The following is a 6,535-nucleotide window of genomic DNA, read 5'->3' as shown; positions in this document are numbered from 1 at the left end:
TGGCCGCTGGTGCAGTGGGAACTTGGTGTTCCTGCAGCTTCTTGAAAAAGTCTTTCCCCCCCTTTTACCAAACGGTGGGTCAGTAGAAGCCGGGGATTCTTGTTGTGCATGTAGCCAGTGGTAGAGCTGAGAGAGCCCTTGCTCCACCCCTCAAATCGGTCTGTTTACTTATTAATGAAAACAGCTAGCCCTCCCTTTAAGTATTTTTGTGGCAAAAATACAGTGTATGACCAAGTTTGTTTTAAGCACACCCCTCCCCCTTTGGTGCAACTAACTTCTAGCCTCATTGGGGGACATAGGGATCTGAATTTAAGACAAATGGGGCAAAGTGAGGGTGTGGAGTGATGCTAATAACTGAAAGCGTAAAAGAAAATGTACATAGCTGGCCTGCCTCAATGTCAGCGCGAGTTATTGATAGCAACTTTGCCCCACATACCATACGCTGCCAAGCCTGGTCTACATGTGTCTAATGGATAGAATCTTCTGCTTAAGGTTGACTTCTTTAAATAATTAATATATTGGTAATATCTTAACCTGAATGTAAATAAATAAATAAATAAATGTAAAAAAATACTATCAGAAAGTGAATTACCTACAGTTTATTGCGTAGAATGCCCCCTCCTCATCTGGTCAACAGAAGTTGTATCCAACTTTAAAGTCTCCATTTAATGCTCTCATCTACATTTAAAGCCTACTCCTGCAAGTCTACTCCTGCAATTATCCTCTTCTATCAAGTAGCATTACATTGTAGCTGTTTGCTTCTCTTATTTAATAAGTATATATTGAGTGCAAGATCCTCAACACAGAAACTGTGGATACAAAGATGAATCAAACAAAACTTCTGCCTTCATAAGACTGAGAATCTACTAGGAGTACTGAAATATGCGCACACTAACTACATGGGTCTCTGAATTAGTCAAAGCTCTTGGCTATAAACAACAGAAACCAGAGAAGAAGTTGATTGGTAGAATGTAGGGTAAGCTAACAGAATCAATAGGAAACGCAGCAAACCAAGCTTAGATATTGTATAGGAACCAAGGGATATGGGCACCAGGGAACAGGGACAAAGTCATGTCACAGGAACCATCTGGCCACTCCTGCCATCACCTCCATGAGTGATTTCTAATTCTGTGTCTACTTCATACCCTCAAGATTCCATAGACCAAACAAGAATATATAATTGGCCAATGATGAGGAAAGGAATGCCTGGCTCTGCTTCCCACTCAGACATATTGGGGAATGGGGCATGGGCTGCCCAAAATAGAAGGGCTATGTATTAGTTTCCTATGGCTACTGTAACAATTACTATAAACTTAGTGGCCTGAAACAACACAAATTTATCATTTTACAGTTCTGGCCTACAGAAGTCCAAGAATGGTCTTAACCTTAAGGTGTTGGCAAGACTGCACTCTTTCTAGAGGCTCTATGTAGAATTCATTCCTTACCTATTTCCAGAACCTAGAGGCTGCCACATTCCTTGTCTCATGGCCCATTCCAGCAATGGCACTACTCCAGCCTCTGCTTCCATCCTCACAGCTCCTGCACGGACTCTGATCCTTTGTCTCCATCTTGATTACATTTGGCCCCACCTGGGTAATCCAGGATATTCTTCTCACCTTAAATTCATACTTGATTATATCTGCAAAGACCCTTTGCATAGAAGGTGGTATATTCACAGGTTCAAGAGATTAGGACATGGGCATCTTTGGAGTAACATTATTCTGCCATGGGTATAAAAAAAAAAAAAAAGACAAACAAAAAAGAGAAACAGGGGACTCTTTCCCCCTCCCCACATGGGAGTCTGTACTTGTTCTTCAATAAATTTCCACCTTTGCTATTAAAAAAACAAAACAAAACAGCAAAGCCATGGCTTTGTTCTTCAATAAATTTCCACCTTTGCTATTAAAAAACAAAACAAAACAGCAAAGCCATAGCTAGTTTGGCTCAGTGGATAGAGTGTCAGACTGCAGACTGAAGGGTCCTGGGTTCGATACTGGTCAAGGGCACATGCCGAGGTTGCAGGTTTGATTCCCCAGTAGGGGGCGTGCAGGAGGCAGCCAATCAATGATTCTCTCATCATTGATGAGAGAATATAATAGTTATATTCCAAACTATTTAAATATGTGTAAATATGTATAATATTTTATGTGTAATCTATATTATAAAAAGCCAGTGGCCAGAACGCCGGAACACTGGAACGACCAAACGCCCAGTCACCAGGAGGCCATTGATGGGTCTCCTGCCGTGGTGGGTCTCAGTCTCGCCGTGCGGCGGGAGTCTGGGTCCTGCCGGCGCGACAGATCTGGGTCTTGCACGATTTCGCGCGCTGGGCCTCTAGTATATTATATTTTCAAATTGTGGGTAGGGAGGGGGCCTGGAATAGTGCTTCACCTACAAAATGTGTTCAATAAGCATTTCCTAAATAAATGCATAACTTAATTTTCAGTCAAGAGATAAGGCAAATTATATTAGGGTGAATGCTATGCTGCTATAACAGACATCAAAATTCAATTGCTAAAAAAAAAAATTCAATTGCTAAAAAGTTGTGGATGAGTGTGGGAGAGCAATGGCTCTGCTACATGAGGTCATTCAAAGGCCAACATTCCCTAAAGCAGTTCTTTTCAAGTTTAATGTGAATGTGAATCACCTAGGACAGTGATGGCAAACCTTTTGAGCTCAGAGTGTCAGCATTTTGAAAAACCCTAACTTAACTCTGGTGCCGTGTCACATATAGAAATTTTTTGATATTTGCAACCATAGTAAAACAAAGATGTATATTTTTGATATTTATTTTATATATTTAAATGCCATTTAACAAAGAAAAATCAACCAAAAAAATGAGTTCGCGTGTCACCTCTGACACGCATGTCATAGGTTCGCCACCACTGACCTAGGACCTTGTTAAAATTCAGATTCTGAATCAGTAGGTCTGGGATGATGTCTAAGATACCAAGCTCTCAGGAAAGCACCCTTTTTGTTTTGTTTTTTTTAAGAAAAATCCTCACCTGAGGATATTTTTTCCATTGATTTTTAAAGAGAGTGGGAGGGAGAGGGAGACAGAAACATTGAGGTGAGAGAGACATTAATTGGTTGCCTCATTACCACCCCCCTCCCCCGTCCAGAGCCCAGAGCCTGCAACCAAGCTACATGCCCTTGACCAGAATTGAACCCTGGACCCTCCAGTCCGAAGTCCTAAACTCTATCCACTGAGCCAAACTGACCAGGGCAAAAATCACCCTTTTGAGCAGCAAGTCATTAAGGGAGTTGGTTGAAGATGGGCTGCAGGACCAACTGGGTTTTAGCCCCCAGGAAGAAGAAATAGAAGGGAGGGAATTACAGGGTAGCATTTTCCTTTTCAGCAAAAGGAATGGAAAGGATAGGATGTGAAACAAATCACTTCCATTCACAGTTCATTGGTGAAAACAGTTCCTGGCCTCCCTGCATGGAAGTCCAGGAAATGTGGTCTCTAACAGGGCAGAGGGATTCAAGCTTAAACTCTATTTTATGCAAGAGGGAGGCAATAGATTTTGGTGGAAAATCAGCTGTCTCTGCCAAGCAAATGTTGGACTCTTGTAAGTAATGTTCAAGCTCATAAAGTTTTCCTAACATAAGTGACAACACTCCTGGTTGCTTAGAGGGTTGTGTGTGTGTGTGTGTGTGTGTGTGTGTGTGTGTGTGATCTGTAAAAGGAAAATTATAATATCTGTTCCTGGGTCCTCTCAATGTTCTAAAATTTAAATAGCTAGATGAGTGCATATATGTCAGGAATAATGACCAAATAGAGCTTATCTAGAGCAGAATGAATACCAGGTACACATATATGTTTAAACATCTACCTTCTAGGCTAAATTATATTCCAGAAGTTCTAATTAATGAACTCAAAACAGAAGTAAATGATTTGTAATTCTCACCCTCAAAAAATTTCTTTCAGAAACTAAAATTTCCACAATTGGATAGAAATAAAATGTTCTGGCCTAATATTTCCCTATCTATACTAACTTATACTTCAATTAAATTCAATGATGCTTGAATTACTGTGCTTTTTTGCTTTCCATTTTTTTCCCCGACCCCTACCTTAGAATCAAGTTCTCCCCATTTTCTCTCCACTTACATCTCACCTCCATGACACATTTCTAACTTACAAACAACAAATTTGTCTGTCTCTTTAAGGAATTGCTTTTTTTGGTCATTTATTTAACATTTAATATTTACTGTCTTTTTTATATATGTATATAGTAGATATATTTTATTTTTTCATCTAAACTATGAAAATTCTTTGTGCCTCCTTCAGAAATATTTCATGGTTAATTGAATTAGACAATTTCAGGACTATGCTGTTCTCTGAAGAACTTTTATAATTTTAATTAGATCACTATGTGTATTATCTACTTCATATCTTGTTCATTTCTGGATCTGCTAGGCCTGCACAGGCCCAACGTGAAGTAAATACCCTATCTATTTGCTGAATAATGGATGGCTGGTGTTGGTGATAGGAATTCAAAGAAAAAGAAATGGAAGCAAGTGGAAGGCAGCTGTGGGCAGGAAGATCTTAGAGAGGAATAAAAAGCAAAACAATTACTTATTGATTGCCTATTCATGGACCCTGCATGCAGGAGCTCATAGTTTGCCAGAAAATGTAGAAAAATATTAAAATAATTAATAACTATGCATGTGAAGGATGGGAAGGAGATCAGCTAAAATAGAGCAGAGGATATGTGCAGGCTGTGGCAATAGATAATGTAGGATGGCTAATGTGGGACATGATTATAGAGTCTGAGTGCCAGGATAAAAAATGTAGGAGTTTTCTATCTTCATGAAGTCTCTAGACATCACCTACAAGAAAAGTAATACTGACATTTCCATGTGCTAGACTTTTCCAGATGATGTCTCATTCCAAAGCAAACATCTAAGTCAAGAATTCTTTTATAGGGATCCCAGTGAGTCAAGGCAGAAAGGCCATTTTATGTTCTCTACTTTTAAAATTAGAGAAAAGTAATACATGTACAAGGTTTAAAATGCAAACAGTAACAGGAAGATATTTAAAGAAAAAGCTATCTCTCCCCATCCCAGCCCCAATCCCACTTCTCACAGGCAGTTGACTTGCACCCTTTGTGATTTAGGGCTCCTGGTGATCACCTTCATAATTCTAAATAATATTCTTATAACCCTATTTGTTAATTTATCAAGTTACACAATATCTATTGAATCCCATTGTAAAATATGAGGATGTAGCTTATTATGGGGTCTCTTTCTCCCCTTTCCATTCCTACTTCTCCCAACTGGTGTGGACCAGTGGTTGAGCATCGACCTATGAACCAGGAGGTCATGGTTCGATTCCTGGTCTGGGCATATGACTGGGTTGTGGGCTTGGTCCCCAGTGTGGGGCGTGTAGGAGGCAGACAATTAATTATCCTCTCTAATCATTGATGTTTCTATCTCTCTCTCCCTAAAATCAATAAAAAATTAAAATATTATCCAGTTTCATTGTTATATGTCTGGGTATGTATTTTATTTTAATTTATCCTTCTCATTACTAGAGGTAAGCTTTCGAACTAAGGACTTCGTTTTTAATATTGCCTAATCTCTCTTTTGGAATTGATATATTGAAAATCTGTATTACCAGTTTCCAGATTTAACAAAAATTCTTAAGTTTTGCCTAATTGCCTCATTTGCCCTTCCCTCTTTTTCTTTGCTCAAGAGCCTCAGTTAAGTATCTCTAAAAATATATGGATTCTCCTAGCCAGTTTGGCTCAGTGGATAGAGTGTCAGCTTGTGGACTGAAGGGTCCCTGGTTCGATTCCGATTAAGGGCACATGCCTGAGTTGCAACTCAATCTCCAGTAGGGGGCGTGCAGGAGGCGGCCGATCAATGATTCTCATCATTGATGTTTCTATCTCTCTCTCCCTCTCCTTTTCTCTCTGAAATCAATAAAAATATATTTAAAAAAATATATATATATATGGGTTATTTTCTTATATAACCACAATATCATTATCGCATCTAAATGTTTTTTTGTCTGTTTTGTTTTGTTTTCTAGATTCAGGATCCATATGAGATTCATATATTACAATGGGTTGTTATGACACCTAAGTCTTTTAAAATAAAGCAAGCAGCTTTCCCTTCTCCTTCCCTTCCTTTATTTTCATGCCATTGATCTTTAGAAAAGCCAGGTAACTTGTTTCATACTATAAAATGTCCTGTATTCTAGAGTTGTTGGTTTGCCATTTTTTGGACATCATTAAAATTGTTTTTTTCTACTCCCCATCCTATCTAATAATAGACAAACATGGTAATTAACTGTACCTTCGACACACTTCCCATTGGCTAATAAGGGTGAAATGCAAATGAACTGCCAACCAAGATGGCGGCCGGCAGCCAGGCAGCTGAAGTGAACAGGCGGCTTGCTTGCTCCAGTGATGGAGGAAGCCAAGGTTCCCTGCCTGCCGCCGCCCAGCTCTGAGCTCTGGAAGCAACAATGTTTCAATTATAGAAGCTAAACAAACCCCAGAAACCTGCTTTCAGCCAGCCGGGCCTC

Source organism: Myotis brandtii, unplaced genomic scaffold (assembly GCF_000412655.1).
Source record: "Myotis brandtii unplaced genomic scaffold, ASM41265v1 scaffold154, whole genome shotgun sequence".
Taxonomy (NCBI): domain Eukaryota; kingdom Metazoa; phylum Chordata; class Mammalia; order Chiroptera; family Vespertilionidae; genus Myotis; species Myotis brandtii.
Note: the sequence above shows the minus strand (reverse complement) of the source record.